The sequence below is a fragment of the Papio anubis genome, chromosome 1 (genome assembly GCF_008728515.1).
Source record: "Papio anubis isolate 15944 chromosome 1, Panubis1.0, whole genome shotgun sequence".
Lineage (NCBI taxonomy): Eukaryota > Metazoa > Chordata > Mammalia > Primates > Cercopithecidae > Papio > Papio anubis.
This window is the reverse complement of record NC_044976.1, coordinates 205,100,075-205,124,690: the sequence shown is the minus strand read 5'-3', so window position 1 is coordinate 205,124,690 and position 24,616 is coordinate 205,100,075. Positions and strand designations below refer to the sequence as shown.

At 50.6% G+C, this 24,616-nt stretch overlaps 1 protein-coding gene and 1 long non-coding RNA gene across 2 annotated transcripts in view; one reads left to right on the top strand and one right to left on the bottom strand.

Annotated features, from left to right (window-relative positions):
* The window catches only part of GNG4 (G protein subunit gamma 4), a 95,635-nt gene continuing 71,019 nt past the window's right edge, over positions 1-24,616 (top strand). Inside the window, exon 1 of the mRNA XM_009197138.3 lies at positions 1-348. The gene's annotated coding sequence lies outside the window, so the exon portion shown is untranslated. The remainder of the gene's footprint in view (positions 349-24,616) is intronic.
* LOC103880627 lies at positions 6,592-8,132 on the bottom strand. Its single transcript, XR_004180327.1, has 3 exons — positions 8,045-8,132; positions 7,641-7,817; positions 6,592-6,669 (listed from the first exon to the last, which is right to left on the bottom strand). It is a non-coding gene; the product is annotated as an uncharacterized LOC103880627 (long non-coding RNA).

The following is a 24,616-nucleotide window of genomic DNA, read 5'->3' as shown; positions in this document are numbered from 1 at the left end:
CCAGCGTGGAACGGGGGCGACGAGGGTCGCAGGGTCGCCGGCTCCCCCTTCCCCCGCCGGGGCCCCCCACGGCACAGGGGGCCGAACAGAAGCCCCCAGCCTCCAGGGCCGGGGGAGGGTCCGCCTGCACCCCCGGGCCCTCGTGGTCCGGCCCTGCAGGGCGGGAGGCGCGGCGCGGGGCGGGGCCGGTGACGGGACGCGGAGACCCCGCGGGCGGCGGGAGGGGCGCGAGGCGCGCGTTTGCACCCGAGCCCGGCCCGCGCCCCGCTGCGGAGCGATGCCGCTCGGCCTGGCAGCCCCCCGCGAGCACCGCGCTGGAGACGAAGCCCGCGCGTGACCCCGCTCCGGGTAAGTGGGCGCCCGGCCGGAGCCCCGGGTGTCCGCGGGGAGAGCCCAGCCCCGGTGCAGCCAGACGCGGAAGGGAAACTCGGGGAGAAAGTCTCCGGACCTAGGGAGACGGCTCTGGCCCGGTGGGGTCCTCACGCCGCCAGCTGCTGCACGCGACACAAAGACCTGTGGTTCCCTCGGCCTCCTCTCCCGGGACCTCCCGCTGGGCCCCGGGGAAGCCCGCGCGTGGGTGTGGACAGCCCCCTCGGAGCGCGTCCTGGGGCTCCCGGGACTGGGGGCGCCCAGTCCCTCCGGCATGAGGCAGGCGGGGGCTCGGAGGTCCCCTCTTCCATTTGTAGGTCACAGAGCGTTTGTTGTTCTCCCAGCGGGGACGTCCCCCGGGGAAAAGGACCACAGTGGCAGGAGATGGCGTGGCCGGTTGGGCGTTTTCTTTGGGGAAATGTTTCTGGCGAGTGCCTGAGGAAGCCCTCCCGGCTCCCCAGCAGCCCGGACGCCGCCTCGGGAGCACTCGGGGTGACGGTGGAGCCACCGCAGCCGAGGGTGGTTTTCCTCCCCTCCTTGATGGCGTCTGTCCCCGAGGCTGGTGCTGAAATGTGCTTCGCTCGCCGCGCGCGCCCGGCAGCACCCGGGGAGCTTTGTTTGGCTTGATTTTTAAAATTGCCTTGGAAATAACGCGAAACGGCGGGAGGGTGAGGTGAGAAGGAGGACAGAGCGTGCTCGGGAAAGACTCCTTAATTTAAGATTTGCTTCATTTCGAGTATTTGGGGCTAAGGTGTTAGGAAACCCAAAAATGTTAAAGTTTGATCAAGTGATAAAGTGGATGATGGACGCCGGGCCTCCCACCGTCTCCCCGGCTCCCGCGGCTGCCGCGTCTCTCCTCTGCCCGTCGCCTCCCAGGACTGTCAAATGCTGGCACCAGGCCCGTGCCTCTCAGTTGGCGCAAAAGGCCGCCTAGGCTGCGCCGGTGTTCTCCATTAAAACGTGCCAGTCCTGTCGTCTGCTCATGAGTGAGGTGTGCCGCTTCCCACAGTGGACGGGAAATTCGCAGCGGCGAATGCCTCACAGTAGCCATGGGAGACCTGGGCTCTGCGGCCGGCCTCTGGATTCCTCCCGCAACTCCTCTTCCTGATTTTTGTATGAGGCGGGGGAGGGGAACCAGCCGCCATCTGATCTGGCCCTGTCCCCTGCAAGAGGCGACTAGGGAGACAACTTAAGTTGATAAATGGAGAGCCTTTTCCAGCCCAGAGAAACAGACAGAGTACCTGAAAACTGGATTGTTTTTGAAATGTAGGGTTTGCTCAGTGACCAGTCATCATAAGAGATGACTGTGGCACTTAATAAATGGTAGGTGTTAATGCAAATGCAAGGTTTACTGTGATGCCTTGCTTGTTAATGAGCAGCCTCGCCATGGGGTTAGTTAGGCTGAAATGATTATTTAGGACAATGGACTTCCTGTTGGCACCCATCCCCATGCCCAACTCCAGTCCTCATATGCGCCTTAAAATAAAATTGCCCAAGGAAGCCAGTGGAGGATGTACGGCTGGCTCAGAAACAGCACAGCAAAGGGGTCATTCCCAGCAGTCCCGTGGTTGTCATTTCTCATGCAAACTGATGGTGGAGAAACCAGAAAAAAAAAAGAAAAAAAAAAAAAAAAGCTTTTCCTAGATTCACTTTACAGTTTTTAAAGCAAAAGCGACAGTCCCTGAAGTCCCCCAATAGTCAGTGCATTCTTTGAAATGGTAGAACATCAGGTAGGAACATCGCCTGTAATCCCAGCACTTTGAGAGGCCGAGGCGGGCGGATCGCTTGAGGTCAGGAGTCCAATACAGTCCTGGCCAGCATGGTGAAACCCCGTATCTACTAAAAATGCAAAAAATTAGGCGGGTGTGGTGGTGCATGCCTGTAATCCCAGCTACTTGGGAGGCTGAAGCGCGAGAATCGCTTGAACCCAGGAGGCAGAGGTTGCAGTGAGCTGAGATCGTGCCACTGCACTCCAGCCTGAGTGGCAGAGCGAGACTCTGTCTCAAAATAAATAAACAACATGAGGTGGGAACATAGACCCTGACCCCTGGGGAAGCAAGAGCCACAGCTGTCTCGGGAGGGCAGGAACACTGTAAAATGTGTACAATGCCCCTTCCCCCCCAGACCTACACGCCCATACCCACCCTTGCCACAAAACTACTGCTTATGCAGAAAGCAAAGACTAAGGTCTGTAACCAACAATTTGTTCCTTTATTTATAGCTGCATCTCACTATGTCACTATCACATTTTTCTTAGTTGGTCTCAGTTTCTTCATGGACGGGGGAGAATGCCTAATAATGTATGTCAGAAGATTGCCCCTTTCTTCATGGAATTTTGAAGCGGTTACTTTACAATATTACCTGATTTTTGTTCTTGAAGCACCTTTTGAGGATATACTGCTATCTAATCTTGCTGGGTTTCCTTTTTTAAAATTTGGTATTTTTATTCATTCTAGATATACTCAGGCATACGGATTTGTATTATTCAAGGTAGAGAGATTATTTGTTTCTTTTTTAAAACCAGAAACCAAAATTTAACTCCTTGAATACAGTGTAAGTACTACATAAATATCTTATCAACAGTGGATGGCAAGCATATTTTAACTGAAAGTCAGAAGAGCTAAATGAGTATCAGGAAAGAAAAGGAGATTGCAGGGTAATACTACTGAAAGATTGAAAGAAGCTGGTTAAAAACCTCTAAGAATAAGCCAAAGACAGTTAATAAATGATCAAAAGTAAAAACACAAATGAAATTTTCATTTTAGGAAATGTTAAGAAATAGAGGCGAGAAAAGCTGCTGAAAGAAAAAATTACTGCAGAGAAAACAATGGATGCTTAAAAAGAGATCAGTTCAGTGAGGTTGCTGGAGCGTTCCAATTTCCCCTAATTGCCAAGGAGTTTTTGTTAGGCTGAAGGGTGGCTGGTAGGCAATCAGGTTCCCTGCCGGAACTTGGTAGACAGAATGACAGGTGCCATGCAGGTAAGGGAAAGCCGGCTGTGTGGAAGACGCGGTGCTCATTGTGGAATGAGCCCTGGGTGCCCAGAAGGAGTGAGGAAGTATAGGGAGCTATGGAGGAACTGTTCATCTTCACGGCCCTGAGGTTTGTGGGCCACCAAAGGCCCAGTCTCCAAGGATCAGATAGGGCAAGGAGCCCAAGTTAGTGGGCAACAAGGGGAAAGAAGGGTGATGCTTGGGCTGGACGTGTCATGTGGATGATCTCCTTTGATAGTCACAGGCTACCTGCCAAGTTTGTAATTTGCAAAACAACAGCAGTGACGGCTTGTGTCCTCTCCGTCCAGGAGTGTTCTGTTCTTGTGTCCTCTCCGTCCAGGAGTGTCCTGGCAGCGGGTGTGGTGGGTGGTGGGAACCTTTTCTAACTGATGGAGGAAAAGTATGCACAAATGACAAGTGAAAGCGACAGAGATGTGTGGAAGAGAAGAAGGCAGAGAAATGTCGAGAGACTCACACTCAGGAAATGTGGAGAGACCCTCACTCAGGAAATGTGGAGAGACCCACACTCAGGAAATGTGGAGAGACCCACACTCAGGCACTGCACACGGGCTCCTTTCCCAGGAGGATTTGTTTCTCTTGCTTCTTAGATTTCTAAAACCATTTCTCTTTGAGTTGCTAGGCTGGCTGGCTGTGGTGTGACACGTGTGCTGTGAGGCCACGGAAGGCCCTAGAGATAGAGGAAGCACTTTAAATATCCCTCTGGGCCAGATAGATTGTTTCTCCGCCGACACCCTCTGTGCACGAGGCGGGGCAACAGCCACGCTGGATCATATGAGCTGGCACTAACTGTGCCTTTATGCCTTTCTCATCAGTGCCTGGACCTCCTCCCGGTGCCCCTGCCTAATGGACAGCTGTAAGGCCTTGTCTTCTGTGCCCTCCCTTTGGGCTCCAACAAAGAAAGAGAGGCAGGGCGATGAAATAGGAAGAAGGAAAACATTTTTAACTCTTTTGAACATTCCTTTTTTTTTTTTTTTTTGAGATGGAGTTTCACTCTTGTCATCCAGGCTGAAGAGCAATGGCATGATCTTGGCTCACTCCAACCTCTGCCTCCTAGGCTCAAGCGATTCTTCTGCCTCGGTCTCCCAAGTAGCTGGGATTCCAGGCACGTGTCACCACGCCTGGCTAATTTTGTATTTTTAGTAGAGACTGGGTTTCTCCATGTTGGTCAGGCTGGTCTGGAACTCCTGACCTCAGGTGATCTGCCCGCCTCGGCCTCCCAGAGTGCTGGGATTACAGGCATGAGCCACCACACCCAGCCTGAACATTCTTATTCAAGCACCTCTACAACTACAGCAGAAAAAGTGTTTACATGTTCCCCCAAATTCCAGCACCCAAACTCAACCTTGTTTCTTCTGGTGTCCCACCACACAAAGAGGTAAAACTGAGAGATTTCTAGCAAAGCAGTGCCCATGTATGAAAGCCAAAGAGGAGAAATGAGCTTAGGTGGCAGGAAGAAAACAGCAAGAGACTGTTGAGATTGGGGTGGGAGGCAGGGCAGGGCAGGGCAGGGAGGCTGCTGAGGGCTGAAAGCAGGCTCTTCTCCACGATGGTCCAGCAGGACTCTGTGGCTCTGAGGCCATGAACAGGAAGAGCAGATGGGGTGGTCATGCCCCATGCTGGGACTCTGTCTTCCCAGAGGGTCAGGCTCTCGGAGGCCAGAGGCCAGAGGTCAGGCAGCAGGACAGGCATCCTGGCTTTGCAGGCTGAGCCAAGTCATCAACACACCTTGGAAAGGGCCATGTGTTACCCTTCCACACCCACACGTCCACGTGGGCCCTGGGGTCTCTGGCAGCCCAGGGCCCATGTGCACGGAGTGTCTGCTGCTGCATTTCCCCTTCCTCATCGGTGGTCTCTGTCTTCCCACAGCTCCCTGTCCATAGGAAGGTCCAGCTACACCCAACAACTGGGTGAGGAGGCTCCTGGATGTCTCTCCAGCCCGATCTGGGGAGCCATCTGCCCTGCCCTGTGGCACTGGGGTACCCGCCCTGCACAGACCCTGGATGGAAATTTCCAGCAGGGCCTTTCCGCTGCCCCTAGCCTGTGGCCGACTAAACCAGCATGAGTCAGTCCTTATTTGGTTTTAGTTTTCCTTCAGCAATCTTGGGAAAATTCTGTTTTCTCTGTGCCCCAGTTAACTCTGCATATCACTCAGAAGCTGCCCCAGTCTGAAGGTGCTTGTTTGTTCCCCCGTCGGCTGTGAGGCCGCATGGCAGGGTACTAGGGGGCTACAGCCTGGTTAAGGAGACCCAATGACTTCAGTCTACAACGTGCATGTGTTTGACGGGGTGTGCAGGGGAAGAAGGTGTTACCAGGACGTAGAGACACTGTCAGGCTTGCTCATGCCCAAGGGCAGTGGTGGGCCTGGAGTGTGAGTGTGGAGGTGGCCGAGGAGGGTGTCTTGGTGGATGTGAGTAGAGAATTCCAACATGTTGACCTCAAGGGAAATAAAGGGGAACTGGCAGTGTTGCTGGCCACTGAATTCTCTCTGGACCAGGGTAAGGTGCAGATCCAGGGCGAGGCCTTCGTCAGTCTCACATGCTCCCTCCCACTGTGGCTGAATTTATCTGATGGAGACAGAGCCCCTGGCCTCTTTTGCTGATCTGGACCTCTGGGTGCCCGGGTCCCCGTCACCCACCCCTGTCTCTGGAAGGCTGTACCCGTCAACCTTTCAGCAGGAGTTTGGCATTTCACTGCCATTCCCCTCCACTTGGTTGATTCCGTAGAATTGTGCCTTTTGGGACTGTCTTGGGCAGACCTTTCTGTGTGTGCTCCATCAACACCGCAGCAAGTGTGCCTGCAGCCCCTGCTCTGCCATGTCCCCGCCTTTTCGGGTTTGCTGTGCTCACTGATGGATGGTCCAGCATCCTCTGAACAAGTTTCTCTTTAGACTCTCGCCTTGTGCTAGAGTTTGTTGCAGTCAATAGTGTCTGAAAGAAGCTGATGGCTGGCTGGACCCAAGCACGTTTTTATTCAACAGAAATTTTGTCATGGATTTGCCATCCTAGGGTTCTGCTGATCTCACTGTGGATCTTCCTGGTGTTTTTAGTTTTACTGTCCATTACTGCTCCCTGCCACCTTCCTTTTCATTACTGGATGCTATGGAAGGACTTTTTCAATACAGATATACTGCTGGATGCGATAGATGTGTTCATCAAAGACTGTATGTGAAACATCCAGCAATAGATGCGTTCATCAAAGACTATGTAAACCATACATTTGTGAGGCGTTCATTGACTGCATGTGTGATGAGCACCCGCAGTAAATACATGCATCAGGTAGTTTAGGCACTGGCGACAGAGAAACAAATAAGATATGGTCACACACTCCAGAGAAGTCAGAACCTAGAGGGGGTGCGTGTGTGAAAACAGCCCACCTACCCTGGGTTAGTGCACAGACAGGGAGAGCGTTAGTTCTTCCCGAGAGCAGTGCAGAGAGGGTGTGACAACAGAGGGTGTCTTGAGCTGGCCCTGGTGAGCTGAGGCGGGGTTTTCAAGCCAGGCAAATGAGAAAGGGCTTTGGGGGGGGGGGGGGAGGGACCCAGCAGGGGCCCAGGGTCATGAAAGAAGAGTGGAGAGAGCAGAAAGGTTGATCAGAGTCCGGGTGTGAAGGTGGGACTGACCATGAAGAATGGGGAATCCAGGGCCTTTGTCTGGCAGAAGCAGCAGGCAGCAGGCCCGCCTCGGCCCTCTGGCTGTGACTGCTGTGTGGGGAAGGCCGGAGGCGTGGGGCAGGAGGGGAAGGACAGGGAGGCTGGCTAACATCCAAGGGTGCCCCTGCCCTAGTGTCAGTAGGGGCGGCTGTCTGATCAGAAACGGAGGGGCAGGGAGAGGCTGGTGTCTGGGATCCCAGGGTTTTCCAGACTGAGCATGGATGGATGAGGGGTAATGTAACCTGGTTTTGTGAATGAAGCTAGGCAAGTAGAGAGAGGGTGTGTGACTTGCCAAGTCAGGAGGTGACATCCAGGGGGCGTGTACGTGCAGAGCTGAGCAGAGGTCTGGCTGGACCCAGGCTAAGCTACACGGGTGAGATTGCCCGGAGTGATCCAAGGTGTGATGACAAAGCAGGGAGGGCCGTGCCTCAAAGAACACGCAGCAAGTTTAGGACAAAACAAATATCCTTCTGTAAGAGGCACACTCTTTCTTACACAGACTTTCATGCACTGATTTCCTTAAAGGAGACCCCTCCCCCACCTTGCCTTCTCCCTGGTCCCCTGCCCCGCCTGCCAGCCTCTGCAAAACCACAGCCAACCCGCCACCACCTTGCCTTCCCGGATGACTCATTCTTTCTGCATTGGAGCAGTTGCGGTTCTGCCTCTTGTTGACGATTCCTTTGTCCCCCTGATGCTTACAGATTGGCTTGGATGCTGTTAGCACCCGTCTCTTGCTGCAGGCCCACGTCGGGGAATCGCAGTGTATCATCCTTCGTGCATGGGTCTCTATTGAGAGGTAGTTTCTGTTGTGTGTTTTGCTCAGTTGCCCCCGGTCACTTTTTTCCCACCCCCAAATGACAGTGGCCTCGAGGCAGGAGGGCTGGCCCTGGCCCTGCTTCACAGTAACTAACTGTGACAGCTTACCCACGACACCTGCACGGGAAGGGGGCCAGGGCTCACCCCGCCCCTGCCCGGCCTCCCTTGGGTTCTTCCACCCCGCGTTCCCCTCGGACCTCTGTGGTTAGCTGTGAAATACCCCTGCGGTCTGGTTTTCTCTCCTCTTTCGCACAGTTCTTACTGTGTTTCGTTGCTTTTCCGCACCGTACTTTCCAAGCTCTAGGGCTACGAAAACGCCGGCAGTTGCGGGCGGGGCGGGGGGAGTGAAAAATCCCCGCCCTCGTAGAAGTTCTGGTGGAGGAATCAGACCAAAGATAAGAAGTCAGAAAATCAAAAGTAGTTTAAACAAGTACATGAATAAATACGCATTTAAGATATAGTAAGTGCATGACAGAAAAATAAAACAAGGCTGGGAGGTAGGGAATTCAGGGGAAGGGGTGGCTCGCACTTTAAATAGGCTGCTTGTGGGAGGACCTGCTGTGTTGATTCGAGGTTAAGGTGACCTCCCAAATGAGCTCATCTGATGCACGTGGAGCCAGCAGGTGAGCGTGTTGGTGGAGTCACAGATTATTTATTTATTTATATTTTTAGGTGGAGTCTTGCTCTGTTACCCAGGTTGGAATGCAGTGGCACCATCTCAGCCTCCCTAGTGGCTGGGATTACAGGTGCCCACCACCACACCAGCTAATTTTTTGTATTTGTAGTAGAGACAGGGTTTCACCATGTTGGCGAAGCTGGTCTAGAACTCCTGACCTCAGGTGATCCACCCACCTTGGCCTCCCAAAGTGCTGGGATTATAGGCGTGAGCCACCACGCCCGGCCGATTATTTATTTGTTTACTTTTAGAGGCAGGGTCTCTCTCTGTTGCCCAGGTGGAGTGCAGTGATGTGATGGTATTTCGTTGCAATCTTGAGCTCCCCAGCTCAAGTGAACCTTCCACTTCAGTCTCCTAAGTAGCTGGGACTACTGTTGCCCACCACCATGCCCAGCTGAATTCTTTTAAAATTGTTTTGTAGAGATGGGGTCTCACTATGTTGCCCAGGCTGGTCTGGAACTCCTGGCCTCAAGTGATCCTCCCACTTCAGCCTCCCAAAGTTCTGTAATTACAGGCATGAGCCACTGCACTCAGCCTATAGATTAATTTATGCCCAACTGCCTTCCTGACAGAATAAGTTTTTGGCTCTCCCCTCCCCTCACCCCTGGCATATAAGAAAGCTACATTAACCAAAAGGAGCATTTGGTAGCGTAACTCAAGGTAGAGGAAGAGACAGAGATTCTTTTTGCAAAATGACATGCGAGAGGTATCCCCTTCTCACTCCAAAGTGGGCCTCCTCACAGCCTGGCTGTTTTGTGGGTGCTCCACCCATCCAGGGACTAGGGCTTCTGGGCCCAGTGACCTCTGACCTGCCAGGCACCAAGCAGCAACAAAAGGGAGGGAGAGCTCTGACCCGCCGGGCAGTTTGACCCTTCCTGGAGCTCTACAGCGTGTGGTGGCCCCAAGAGACTGGATCAGAGACCCTCAGGTCCGAAGGCCTGGGGGCTAATGAAGTAGAGAGGCCGCCCTCAACTCCACCCTGCGGGGATTCAGGCGGCTCAAAGACTCCGCTTGGCAAGGACTGTCTTATGTATTCGCCTTGATGTGTGGTCTGGCAGCTTCACAATGAGTCTATTGAATGATGTGTGTATCCTTCCTTCTGTTTTACACACCTGCTTTGAGAACCATTTACTTGTAGCACAGTCTGTGTATACAGTCTAAGGTAGATGTGGCAGTGGTTCCCACACCTGGCTGCATACATTTTGGGCAGTTCTTAAAATACCCCTTTTGGGCGTCACCCCCTGGACATTCTGACGTAGTGGGTCTGGGCTAGGGTCCGGGAATGAGTCTTTGAGTTTTGCAGCCACCAGATCTGAGAGGCATTGAACCAGGTGATTTCTGTGGGTCCTTCTTCCTGATATCTGATTCCCCCCAACCTGCCTAAGCATCCCCAGGCTCCTGTGTCCTGTGCCAGCCTCTCCCTCTCCTCGTGGGGCTGTGAGGGTTTGACCATCGTAAGCATGATGTGCCTGCAACACCAGGTCTCCCCCCAGGCTGAACGCGTGGATCTGTCCTCCCCTGCTTGGGGTGAGAGACAGCTTTCTCTGTGGGAAAACCAGCTACCACCCTGAAGAGCTGCCTCTGCCGGAGCACAAGACCCCCACCTAGAGACTCCCCCCCACTGCTCCCCTCCCACAGGCAGCAATGGCAGCTCTGAGGTTCTGGGCACCCCAAAGGACACAGACCTACCTTCACCCGTGAACCATCCAGGAGACATTTGACAGCTACTGTGTGCCATATCCTCGGGGTAGGAATGCAAAGATAAGTCAGAGGCTATCCCTGCTCCTGAGGCATTTACAATCCAGTGAGGGAGACAGACAATTATGACACAACACGGGGCAGGGCACGGTGGCTCATGCCTGTAATCCCAGCACTTTGGGAGGCCAAGGCAGGCAGATCACCTGAGATAGGGAGTTCAAGACCAGCCTGGCCAACATGGGTGAAACCCCGTCTCTACTAAAAATACAAAAATTGATTGGGTATGGTGGCACAGGCCTGTAATCCCAGCTACTCAGGAGGCTGAGGCAGGAGAATCACTTGAACCCAGGAGGCAGAGGTTGCAGTGAGCCAAGATCGTGCCATTGCACTCCAGCCTGGGCAACAGAGTAAGACCCTTTCTCAAATAAAAATTTAAAAAGCACACAACGTGGAATTAAGAACAGCTCCCACCTCAACACAGCAGGACACCAAGCCCGGCCCAGAAGGACAGGGACGGCCTCTGGAAGGAGGTCTCATGGTTTGGCCAGATGGAACCATCAGGGCACAGCCAGTGCAAAGCGAAAGCCTTCCAGGCTGGGGACTCTGTTAGAGCAAGTGAGGATGATTCTGGCTCACATTTATGAAGTGCTTCCTGCAGACCAGGCTCTAAATGTCTTATGTTGTATGAACTACTTATTCCTGATGACTACTGTGGTAGGCAGAATCATGGTCCCCAAAGATGGTCACCCTCTAATCCTTGGAACTTGTGAATCTGTGAATCTTACACAGCAAAAAAGATTTTGCAAACGTGATTAAGGGAAAGATCCTGAGATGGGGAGGTGATCCTGGAACACCTGGAGGGCCCAATGTCGTCACAAAGGTTCTCGTAAGAGGAAGATAGGAGCGTCTGAGAGAAAGATGGGGGATGCTGCTGGGCTGGCTTTAAAAATGCAGGAGGACCCATTACTGGGTATATACCCAAAGGGTTATAAATGATTCTACTATAAAGACACATGCACGCGTATGTTTATTGCAGGACTATTTATGATAGCAAAGACTTGGAACCAACTCAAAGATCCATCAATGATAGACTGGAAAAAAAAAAAATGTGGCACATATACAGCATGGAATACTATGCAGCCATAAAAAAGAATGAGTTCTTGTCCTTTGCATGGATGAAGCTGGAAACCATCATTCTCAGCAAACTAACACAGGAACAGAAAACCAAACACTGCATGTTCTCACTCATAAGTGGGAGCTGAACAATGAGAACACATGGACCCAGGGAGGGAAACATCACACACCGAGGCCTGTCAGGGGGTGGGGGGCAAGGGAAGGGAGAGCATTAGGACCAATACCTAATGCATGCAGGTCTTAAAACCTAGATGACGGGTTGATAAGTGCGGCAAACCACCATGGCACATGTATACCTGTGTAACAAACCTGCACATTCTGCGCATGTATCCCAGAACTTAAAGTAAAATTTAAAATAAAATGCAGGAAGAGCTACAAGCTAAGGATTGCAGATGGCCGTAGACACTGGAAAAGGCAGAAATACAAATGCTCCCCAGAGCTTCCACCCACAACTCTCTTGGCACCTCGATTTTAGTCCATTGAGACCCATTTCAGACTTTTGAACTCCAGAACTATAACATAATAAAATTGCATTGTGTTAAGCCATAAGTTTAATGTGTTGTAGCAGCAATAGGAAACCAATACAGCCATTCCTCTATTCTGAAAGGAGGAAAGCGGGAAGTGAAGGGAATTGCCCAAAGTTCGGGAGCTAGAAAGGAGCAGATTCGGGCTCCAGGGTCTGCACCTGCCTACTCACCTCTGTTCTGTTCCTCCTGCCTGGGAGGGATTTAAAAACAGCAGTCCAGCAGCCGGGGCTTATGGGGAGACCAGGAGCATTGGAAGATGAAGCTGGCCAGATGAGCAGGCAGGAGCTAGGGTCCGGGAAGCTCTTCTTGGCCAAGTGGAGGGAAGTGGCTTTGCAGGCCATTGGCCTGGGCTCCTTTTCGGTGGTCTCTTCAAGTCTGTGCCAGACTGGGAGTGCCACAAGAGCAGAGGTCAGCTCCTTGGGCCCTGTGCGCCCACACGTGGCGTCAGCTGCAGACTGAGCTGTGTGCCCATACAGACTGTGCCGCCTCTCTCCATTATCAGATGGTTTAAAAGTGCCACCCTGGCCAGGCAGTGAAGGGCAGACATCTGGTGTAAGTGCCCACAGCATCCTTATGCAGCGAAAATTCTCCTGTGTTCAAACATCTGTTTCCACCTCACCATTGTTTTCTTCATTCTGATTCCTTTTTTTTTTTTTTTTTTTTTTTTGAGACAAGGTCTTGCTATGTCGCCCAGGCTGGAGTGCACTGGCGCAATCTTGGCTCACTGCAACCTCCACCGCCCAGGTTCAAGAGATTCTCATGCTTCAGCCTCTCCTAGTAGCTGGTATTACAGTAGCCACCTTCAGTTAATTTTGCATTTTTAAGTAGAGGGGTTTTGCCATGTTGCCCAGGCTGGTCTTGAACTCCTGGCCTCAAGTGATCCCCCCACCTTTGCCTCCCAAAGTGCTGGGATTATAGATGTGAGCCACTGTGCCCAGCCTCATGCTAATTCTTTTTTTTTTTTTTTTTTTTTTTTTTTTTGGGAGGCCAGTCACAAGCTCTGTCGCCCAGGCTGGAGTGCAGTGGCTGGATCTCAGCTCACTGCAAGCTCCGCCTCCTGGGTTCCGCATGCATTCTCACCTCCGGCCTCCCGGTAGCTGCCTTGGGCTATGAGGCCAGCCACCTCGCCCGGCTAGTTTTTTGTATTTTTAGTAGAGATGGGGGTTCACGTGTTAGCCAGGATGGTCTCGATCTCCTGGCCTCGTGTTCCGCCCGTCTCGGCCTCCCAAAGTGCTGGGATTACAGGTGTGAGCCACCGGGCCCGGCTCTAATTCTTTAATGTAAAGCATCCCCCATCTTCCAGCGTTTGATTGAAATAAGTGGTCAGAGGAATTTTTAGGTGGTGTTTTAAGTATTGTTTTTTCAAATAAAGGACACGTAAGCATAACCTGAAACTACTCCCGATATGTCTGCTCAATTTATATTCCAAGTATTTTGCAGGCTGTGCTTGGATTTTCAAAGGAGTAATCACTAGCATTTGATTAGCATTTTGCAGTTTGCTAAAAGCATTCATGTACCCTGTCCACTTGATCTTTACAGAAATGCCAGGAGGGAGGGATCTTTATCCCCGTTCTTGAATGAGGAGACTGCGGTTCAAAGGAGAGTCACCATCAGGACTAGGTGCCTAGCAGAGCAAGGATGGCACCCAGGGCTTCCACTCGAACTTCACACTGTTTCTAGGGCATCCTCTTGCCTCTTAAGCATGGCTGGGCTAGCAGGGAAAGACCCAGAATGCACTTTCAAGGAAATAGGGTCCCAGAATCCAGTTCCGATGTGTCCCTCCCAGGTACAGAAGCACAACGCTGGGGCATCTGCATACCATTGCCTGTCAGTATTGGGGACCCACCCTCCTTTGAGGGTTCATCGGATCTCTGGTCTTAACATGAGATTGTTGTATGGAGTAATTTGGTTGAGGCTGAACAACATCTCAGGGCACAGGCAAGTGCCCTGCTGGAGGACCCATGGTGATATGCAGGTCTCTGACGGGAGGCCTCAGCGTGGGCGCCGTGCCCCTGCGTGGCCATGGCTTCCTGCAGGCATTGCTCCCCATGTCACAAAGAGGAGGGAATGTAGGCCTGCTGCTCGGCGCCAGCTGCCCTCCTCTACACGGGGCTCCCCTAGACCTTGCCCCAGGCCTCACCGCAGGACTCTGGTGCCTTTGGGGTTCCTCTTTTCTGAGTCCCCAAAGAGCCTTCCTCAAACAAATCAAAAGCTTTGGCATCTAAAACTTGTTCCTGAGGAAGGCTTTCAGAACCCACTTTGGAAGTAAAAAGCAAAATTCCTCTTTGCACTTCTATTTAATCATCCTCATTCCCCATGAGGCAGTGTGGATAACTCTGGCTGGTCAGAGGAGGGGCAGGCACGAGGAAGCACGGTGAAGACAGCCCAGCCCTGTCTCTCAGGATATTCTCCCTCTGCAGAGAGAGAACCAGTTCCTCCCCACACTAGTCTGGGCTCACCTGTCCAGCGAGAGGAAGGTTCCTGGCCACTACCTGGGTGTCCCCTGGCAGTGCAGCAATACCAGGTTCTCAAACACTGACTGGTTGGTTACGGAGGTTAAGTTGCCTTCCATCTTCTGCCCTTCAGCTTCCTCAAGGTGGAAGCTGGGGCTTCAGAGCCACTGCAGGGGGTCTCTGAATACAGGTGCAAAACCCAGGAAACCTGTGTAGAGCAACTGCAGACTGCCACGTGTTTGTGTCCTGCTAATTAATTTGCAAGTGTGCATAGACGCCTTTGGGATTAATAAAAATGAATTTAAGTGTGTTACTGAATTAATCACAGCTTCGTCATTATGTATCTTCTGAGGCAACAGATACTGAAAATACAGCCATGTATTAGTCAGTTTTGTGTTGCTATAAAGAAATACGTGAGGCTCAGTGATTGATAGAGAAAAGAGGTTTATTTAGCTCACAGTTCTGCAGGTTGAAGAAGTGTGGCACCAGCATCTGCTTCTGGGGAGACCTCAGGAAGGTTTCACTCACGGCAGAAGGTGAAGGGGGAGCAGACATCTCACATGGTGAGAGGGAGCAAGAGAGTTGGGAAGAGGTATCAGGCTCTTTTTAAACAACCAGCTCTCCTGTGAACTAATAAAGGGAAAACTCATTTGTTACCATGGGAGGGCACCAAACCATTCATGGGGGATCCACCCCCATGACCTAAAATGCCTCCCACCAGGCCTCACCTCCATACATTGGGAGTCACATTTTCCCCCCGAGACGGAGTTTTGCTCTTGTTGCCCAGGCTGGTGTGCAGTGGCATGATCTCTGCTCACCGCAGCCTCCACCTCCCAGGCTTAAGCGAATCTCCTGCTTCAGCCCCCCAAGTAGCTGAGAGTACAGGTGCATACCACCATGCCTGGCGGCTTTTGTATTTTTAGTAGAGACAGGGTTTCTTCATGGTGGTCAGGCTGGTCTTGAACTCCTGACCTCAGGTGATCCGCCTCCCTCAGCCTCCCAAAGGAATCACATTTTAATATGAGATTTGGAGGGGACAAATATCCAAACCATACGAGGCTGTAAGAGACTGCATTTGTCTGACTGACTTTAGAAGGGACCTGACTTCTAAATGTTTAAACTTTGTGCTTTAAAACCGTTGGAACCATGGTTTGCAAAATCCTTCCATTTCTGGTACTCCATGATTCATTAACAATGCCATGTTCTGCTACATTTTCTAAATTTATTCACTGTCTATACCTTGCTTTGTATTGCCTTCGTCTATCAGCTGCTAACTTCAGCAAAGGAAGTATTTCTTTGTTGTTGTTGTTGTTGTTGTTTGTTTTTTGAGACAGAGTTTCACTCTTGTTGCCCAGGCTGGAGTGCAATGGCACCACCTCGGCTCACTGCAACCTCTGCCTCCTGGGTTCGAGCTATTCTCCTGCCTCAGCCTCCCGAGTAGCTGGGACTACGGCATGTGCCACCACGCCTGGATAATTTTGTATTTTTTAGTAGAAATGGGGTTTCTCCATGTTGGTCAGGCTTATCTCAAACTCCCAACCTCAGGTGATCCGCCCGCCTCGGCCTCCCAAAGTGCTGAGATTACAGGCGTGAGCCACCGCACCCAGCCAGCAAAGAAAGGCAGCCTTACTATGCAGTCCTAATTAGGAACAAGGAGCCAGGCTGGTGGGAGCAAGGGAAAGCAGAAAGAAAATACAGATAAGCTATCAGTCTGCATTTCTTCGTGGTCCAGGACACATAGCCCATCTGCGCAAATAACTCATGATCTTCCTGGACCCAGATATCACCAGACCCTCGGCTGATAGCAAAATGCAAATTAGTTCACTGCCGCCTTGACATCATCAGCACTGCACTTAGCCCTCTCCAGCACACAGAACAAGTTCCGTCCTATAAATCCCCAGCAAGCCTTTGTCTCCTCCAGTCAGCTCCTCTCTTGCTGACTTGCCTGTTGCTCTCTTGCAACATATTTCTATGCTTTTGCTAATAAATCTGCATTTCTTTACCTGTGACTGTCTTGGTAAATTCTTTTTACTGCCCATGCCACTGGCCCCAGATAGTAACCACCTGTGACACAAGGGCATTGACTGGGAAGCTTTACAGTGGGTGAGTCTTCCTGGTGCAGGGGTGGAGGGTAATTTTGAGACTGGTTGATCCCTCACCCTCCCTGGAGGAGTGGGGACTAGTTAGTGACCAGTGGGACTAACTATGCCACCCCGTAGGACCCCAGTCTCAGCTCTCTCTGATTTTGAATCCTCCCATCTCCCACCACGAACCTTTCCTAGGACCAGAGCTTTATTTTTCTGCTTCTCACATTTAGATACTGGTCTTTTTATCCTTCCCTATTTGCTTATAAAGACTGTCCATGAGCTGGGCCATGTGTACATTTTTCTTGCTTTTTATGGCCTTATCCTGGTTGGAGTTTTCCCATCCAGGTGCTTCTTCACCCACCACCGGGTGACTTCTGGTTGAGAGGAGAAATAGGCTGAACGCAGTGGCTTATACCTATAATCCCAGCACTCTGGGAGGCCGAGGTGGGAGGATTGCAAGATGCCAAGGGTTTGAGGCCAGCCTGGGCAACAAAGTGAACTTCTGTCTCTACAAAAAATTTTAAAAATTAGCTGGGCACAGTGGCATGCACCTGTAGTCCCAGCTGCTTGAGAGGCTGAGATCACTGAGCCCAGGAGTTCAAGGGTGCAGTGAGCTATGATTGCACCACTGCACTCCAGCCTGGGCAACAAAGCAAGACCCTATCTCAGAAATAAAAAAAAGCAAAATAAAAAGAGAAATAACCAGAGCCAGCCTCCCTGGCAGACTGTCCTGCTCAGAGGGTTGCCAGCACTGTCCCGCCATATGGTACATGAGAAGTTCTATCATTTCAGGTGAAGGGGTGCTGGCACGGAGGGCAGATCTTGTCATCTGTGGCTTTTTTTGGCTGCTGGGAAGAAGTGGAACTTATCCCTGCTTGTCTTCATCCCCGGCCTGCCATTCATACTGCCAGCTCTGCTGCTCAGGGACAAGTCTCCATGAACAACCATATCACAGGGACCAGCAGCAGGCTGTCACTCATTAAAACAACAACAGCAACTGCGTCAGACTCTGTGTCATTTTTCCTGGAAAGTATCCAGATTATTTCCAGGCTTTTTAAATGAGCCCTTTTTTTTTTTTTTTTTTTCCCCACTGCTGCCAAAATACTCTCTTCCATGCATGGCGTACTTGAGCCACAGACATCAGCCTGTCTGCAAAGTCTGAATAACCACCGTAGAGAGATCCTTTGAATGGTCAGCAGTGTCTGTGGGTGACAGCCTTCAAGATCAGTTCTTCCTTCCTCTTTTAAAAACAATTGTCTTTGAATAGTTAGTCGGTCTCATCCATGCTTCTAATCTGGAATGAAAACTACATAACTATGTTTTTTCTTTTTCTTTTTTCTTTTGTTTTTTCCAGAATCGAGCCATTAAGTTGTTACTTAATCTCAACAAAGGCCGATGACAATCTCTAATATTCTATGAATGTACCAAGTTGTCATCTTGGTTTTATTCGCAGCTGAGGCATTTTACTTAATTCTAATCGTTTTAGAGCAGGAAGATGACAGACAGTTACAAAAGGGAACACTAAAACGCAGAGAGAAAAAACCTTGTTCAAAGTCATAAAAATAATTCTTTTAAATAGAAATATGATTAAAAGCAAGTCTCGCGGCTCCTCATCCACTCTTCCAGTCTGAAAAATACTTTTTCCAGTCGGTTAAACCACATCTCCAGAACCACTTCTCTGTTTGTACTTGTAAGGCAGAATTTTCTAATTCAATTCTGGGAGCTCATTTTGCAGCCTGGGTATTCAGTCTTTGCACACAGATGAAAAACATGTTGGCTGGGTGCAGTGGCTGGGTGCAGTGGATGGGTGCAGTGTCTAGGTGCAGTGGCTGGGTTCAGTGGCTCATGCCTGTAATCCCAGCACTTTGGGAGGCCAGGGTGGGAAGATCACTTGAGCCCAGGAGTTGGAGACCAGCCTAAGCAATCTAGTGAGACCCTGTCTCTACAAAAAATAAAATAACTAGCTGGGCATGCTGGTGTGCACCTGTAATCCCAGCTCCTCGGGAAGGAGCCAGGAGGATGACTTGAGCCCAGGAGGATTTTAAGGTTGCAATGAGCCATGATGGTGCCACTGCACCCCAGCCTGGTTGACAGAGCAAGACCCTGTCAAAGAGAGAAAGAAAGAAAGAAAGAAAGGAAGGAAGAAGGAAGGAAGGAAGGAAGGAAAGAAGGAAGGAAGGAAGGAAGGAAGACATGTCAACTAAGCCTCGCTCTGTATGAGGTGCTGTTCAGCTGAGAAGCAGCAAGCCTCGGCACACCGCCCTCTGCTGGTGACCTCCAGGCCCTCCCAGGCTTCACTTAAACTCTGCTGTTTGAGGTGTGCACATAAGGAAGTATTCTTGCCATCTTTTGGCTAACTGAGAACTCATCCACGTATTGCCACTCATAGGAATTAGAAAAAAGTGGCCAGGAGTGGTGGCTCACACCTGTAATCCCAGCACTTTGGGAGGCCGAGGCGGGTGGATCACCCGAGTTCGAGACCAGCCTGGCCAACATGGTGAAACCCCATCTCTACTAAAAATACAAAAATTGGCCAGGTGTGGTGGCATACACCTGCAATCCCAGCTACTTGGGAGGCTGAGGCAGGAGAATCGCTGAACCCAGGAGGAGATTGCAGCGAGCCAAGATAGCACCACTGCACTGCAGCCTGGGCGACACAGTGAGACTCCGTCTGAAAAGAAAAAGAAAAAAGAAAGAAAAGAAAAAAGTAAGCTATACTGGGCATGCAAACAGTGTTAATGCAGAAGTCACTTTGGGGTCCAGGCACCGGGCCTCCTCTCCGGGCGTCGATGCCCATCAGCCCTCAGGGCTGCATGCTGCAGGACGGCGCTTCCCAGAGGTTCTCAGCTGGTGGAACAGTGTGTAACCGGTGTGGAAAGATCAACCTAGACACATTACAATTTTAGAGAATTTATCCGAGCAGAGGGTGATTCATTAATTGGAGAGCATCAAACTGTAAGAGGTTCAGGGCTCCACTAAGGGGGTGCGAGGCATAAACATTTATAAGGTTTTCTTGGAAGTGAGACAAAGGAAAAATATTTGATCAGTTAAAGTGGAGAGTCTCGGCTGGGCACAGTGGCTCACACCTGTAATCCCAGCACTTCGGGAGGCCGAGGAGGGTGGATCACCTGAGGTTGGGAGTTTGAGATCAGCCTGACCAACATGGAGAAACCCCATTTCTACTGAAAAATAGAAAATTAGCCAGGCGTGGTGGCACATTCCTGTAATCCCAGCTACGCAGGAGGCTGAGGCAGGAGAATAGCTTGAACTCAGGAGGCAGAGGTTGCAGTGAGCCAAGATGGTGCCATTGCACTCCAGCCTGGGCAACAAGAGCGAAACTCCATCTCAAAAAACAAAAAACAAAACAAAAAAAAAATAAATACTTCCTTTGCTGAGGTCAGGAGCTGGAGACCTGACCAACATGGTGAAACCCCATCTCTACTAAACATACAAAAATTAGCTGGGTGTGGTGGTGTGTTCCTGTAATTCCAGCTACTTAGGGGGCTGAGGCAGGAGAATCGCTTGAACCTGGGAGGCGGAACTTGCAGTGAGCTGAGATCACACCACTGCATTCCAGCCAGGGTGACAGAGCAAGACTCTGTCTCAAAAAAAAAAAAAAAAAAAAAAAGGAGAGTCTCTCATTAGAAGTTAGCCGGTGGTTTGTGATTGGTTAGACTTACGTTTCATTTTACTGTTGACACTGAGTTGGGTTTAGTCTGCTTAGGTCAGAATCCTAGGCAAAACAGCCCTCTCAGCCTCTGGCCACCCAATTAATTTTTTTCTAACACCAGCTACAGTAGTATTTCAGAGTTCCTCTCCCACAGCCCGTGGCCCTCGAGCCTACAGGCCCTTGTCTCGGTCATTCTGAGCTGCGTCCACACTCCCATGGTGACTTTCTGGTCATTCCTGGGGCAGCCTGAGCCATTGGACAGGCTTCGTGTATGACAGGCGAGCCTGCTCCAGGGGCCTCCTTGAATTGCTGCCTCAGGCTGTGCTGGTTGGCGCTTTGCAAACTGTGGGCTCTCATCAGAATTCCCAGGACAAACAAAACACCCGGCTTTGGCTGCTCGGCCTTGATGACAGCATCTGATAAGCGATGAGAGCGTGGCATCATCAGGCTGTTGGTCTTGATTATTCAAGTAGTTGAATCACAGACTGCTGCTTTCAGCAGCAAACATTAAGTACTTACGGCATTTGAAGATGTGTATCTGGCAGCTTTAAGGTGCTGACAATTTGGGGATCTTTCTGAAACAGCCCCACAAGAGAATTCTTGAATATCTTGAGTAAAGATGACCAGCCTCTTTCGTGAGTGTGTGTTTAGTGTGTGTGAAGTTATGGGGAATGGAGGCTACTCTCATTCTATTTTAACAGACAGGGAAGGGTAAAAGTGAAGATGTGTGGCATCTCTACTCACCAACTCTAATCCTATTGTAGTATCTACCCTGGAACAATTCTCGTGCAAGAGACATGCTCGTAACATCATTGTACAAGACAAAATATTGGAAATAACTCATTTCAGCCAACATGAGAAAGGATAAGTAGAGGTGAATAATGTGATGAGGACAATAAAAACCTAGAAGTGTCATAGAAATGAAGGGAAGTGCTCAAGTCTAGGGGCCAAGGTGGCTGGCCAGCTCAAGAAAGCTTTGAGCTGGGCACGGTGGCTCATGCCTGTAATCCCAGCACTTTGGGAGGCCTAGGCGGGCAGATGACCTGAGGTCAGGAGTTCGAGATCAGCCTGGCCGATATGGTGAAACCCTGTCTCTACTAAAAATATGAAAATCAGCCGGGCATGTGGGCATGCTAGTCCCAGCTGCTCGGGACACCGAGGCAGAAGAATCGCTGGAACCTGGGAGGTGGAGTTTGCAGTGAGCCGAGATTGTGCCATTGCACTCCAGCCTGGGCAACAGAGCAAGACTCCATCTTAGAAAGAAAGAAAGAAAGAAAGAAAGAAAGAAAGAAAGAAAGAAGGCTTTGAGAGGCTGGTAGCCTCAGAATGAACCCTTGAAGATAGGCAGAGATGGCTTTTCACAAGAAGATGTGGGTGCTGAGTCAAGGAGGCGTAGAGTAAATAAAATAGGGGAAGCAAAAGCATACAAGTGGAAGAGGCCTAGGTCCCTGAGAGTAAAGGCAACTGCATTGAAATTCTTTAATTTTTCACGCCATACAGGAGAAGTTGGGACCAATTTTTTTGTTTCTTGTAATTGCATTTGACATTTCAGAAAAATTATCCCAACTTGGTGTGGTGGCTCACACCTGTAATCCCAGCACTTTGGGAGGTCAAGGTGGGAGGATGGCTTGAAGCCAGGTGTTTAAGACCAGCCTGGGCAACAAAGCAAGTCCCTGTCTTAAAAAAAAAAAAAAAAAATGTTTAATTGGAGGGGCATGGTGGCACGCTTCTAGGGTCTCAGCTACCCAGGAGGCTGAAGCGGGAGGATCTCTTGAACCCAAGAGTTTGAGACTGTAGTGAGCTGTGATTGCACCATTGCACTCCATCCTAGGCAACAGAGTGAGACCCCATCTCTAAAAACAAACAAAAAAGCAAAAAAAAAAAAAGAAAAAATCAAGCAAGTGTTTGACTTATCGCTTCCAAGGAGAACAAGTGCCAGTTTTGTCGGAGAGGAAATGCGTGTCCGTCTCCTGGGTCGTGCTCAGAACCGAAGGAAGCTGAAGACTCTACAAATACAAAAGTGAAGGGAATGGCAAACCGAGAGAGGAGCCACGCAGAGAAAGGAGGCTGGACTTGCTGCAGGGACGCTGCGGTTAAAAAGGGCCACGGCTAGCACCCGTGGATCAAAGTGAATAGGGCTGATGCGAGTCTCAATCCACACATTCGGATATGTGGGAAAAGTGACTTTTCTAAATTTTTAAAAACTCAAATGGAAGCATGCATTCTGCCTGGTTGGCTTGCTTGGGGTTGCCTCAGCGTTTCCCCAGAACTTTCACAGGACCAGGCATCTGTCTGCTGAGTGACCCATAGGGCACCATCATCTGGGTGTGGACTCTTCAGGCTGGTTGCTGTTGGTGGTCTCGGGTCCTGCCTGGGGGCACAAAACTCTCCACGAGACTGCTCATGACCTCCTCCACTTCAGGGCACCCAATGGCCATTTTGTTCTAGGGTCTTGTAACCCCCCTCCCCCGTCTCCTAACAAGGCTTTGTGGCCCCCAACCACCCCAGCTTGCAGAGAGGGTCACTCTCGGGTCCTGGGGGCAAGGCTCTTCTTCCTCCTGCTTCTGGCCAAGACATTGTCCTCCTATTCTCTGAATTCTTTCTCATCTCTGGGGTTTAGGCTTTTGGAAACAAAAACCAGAAAGACTCTTGGGCCATGTCTGTTTTCGTTGTTGTTGTTGAGACAGAGTTTCGCTCTTGTCGCCCAGGCTGGAGTGCAGTGGCGTGATCTCGGCTCACTGCAACCTCCACCTCCCGGGTTCAAGCCATTCTCCTACCTCAGCCTCCCGAGTAGCTGGGACTACAGGCACCTGCCACCACACCCGGCTAATTTTGTATTTGTAGTAGAGTCGGGGTTTCTCCATGTTCATCAGGCTGGTCTCGAACTCCCGACCTCAGGTGATCTGCCCACCTCAGCCTCCCAAAGTGCTGGGATTCCAGGCGTGAGCCACCGCGCCCGACCCCATGTCTGTTTTTTTAACCCATCACACCCATCCCTTCCTTGAATGGGGAAATATTGGTTGATACCACAAAATACTATCCAATCTCATGGTTGAAACTAAGGAACTTGGTTTTCCTTTCAAAGAGTTCAGTATACTCCAGTCTTCCTCTCTGATGAAGTTAACATCCCCAGAAGACTTGCAGTTTCCAACAGTGTCCTGGGGAGAGGCTGTTGTAAACGGTCTTAGCACAAGTCTAAAGCGCAGATTCACTGCGGCAGCTGGTTCCTGCGTGCATCCGTGGTGGTCAGAGCTGCCACTTCCTTATGGCCCCGAGCCGTACTAGACAGTTTTCCAAACCCTTCACTCACATGATCTCATTTCATCTAAAACTATGTCAGCCGGGCTCAGTGGCTCACGCCTGTAATCCCAACACTTTGGGAGGCCAAGGCGAACGGATCACAGGGTCAGAAGTTCGAGACCAGCCTGACCTATATGGTGAAACCCTGTCTCTACTAAAAATACAAAAATTAGCCAGGCATGGTGGTGGACGCCTGTAGTCCCGCTACTTGGGAGGCTGAGGCAGGAGAATCGCTTGAACCCAGGAGGCGGAAGTTGTAGTGAGCCGAGATCGCGCCACTGCACTCCAGCCTGGGAGACAGAGCAAGACTCCGTCTCAAAAAAAACAAAACAAAACAAAAAACCCCAAAACGAAAAAACTATATCATGGGATAAGCGCATTTTACCTATTCCACGGTGTGAAAACTCCAGGCTAGGAGAGAGAAGGCAGCTTTCAGAAAGTCATGCTGCAAAGTGACAGAGCCTCCCTCAGGTCTGTGCGTAGTGATGGTGCATTTCTCCTCCTCTTGTCATGAGAAAGTCTCCCAGTCCCAAAGACAGTCTCTAATTTGGGTTCTAAGTTCTTTCTTTTTGAGATAGAGTCTCACTCTGTTACCCAGGCTGGAGCGCAATGGTGCAACCTCCACCTCCTGGGTTCAAGCTATTCTCCTGCCTCAGCCTCCCCAGTAGCTAGGATTACAGGCGTGCACCACCATACCCAGCTAATTTTTGTATTTTGTATTTTTAGTAGAGACAGGGTTTTACCATGTTGGCCAGGCTGGTCGCTAACTCCTGACCTCAAGTGATCCAACTGCCTTGGCCTCTCAAAGTGCTGGGATTACAGGCATGAGCCACTGCACCTGGCCTGCTGTTGTTTATGAAGCTGCTGTCTTGGCAGCAATGGTCAAGGAAAAGGTCCTATCAGAGAGTGACGAGTTTGCTCAGTAGACGGTGGGGCTGGACATTAGTGCTGCTGAGGTCTGACCACATTGGCAGGGCCAGAATTAGGTGAGAATTTAAAGAGGCACTCAGCCGTTTCGCATCACACTTGCAAGACCCTGAGATAGATCACCTCTTTAAATTCTGTGTTCTGGGTCCCTCACTAGCCTCCCTCTAGTCCAGGCCCTGCCTATGAGCTTTGAAAAGCTTGGGAAAGTCAAGAAAATGAGCAGACAAGCCACAGATAGGGAGAAAACATTTGCAAGACATATCTGATAAATGCTGTTACTCAGAATACAAAGAACTC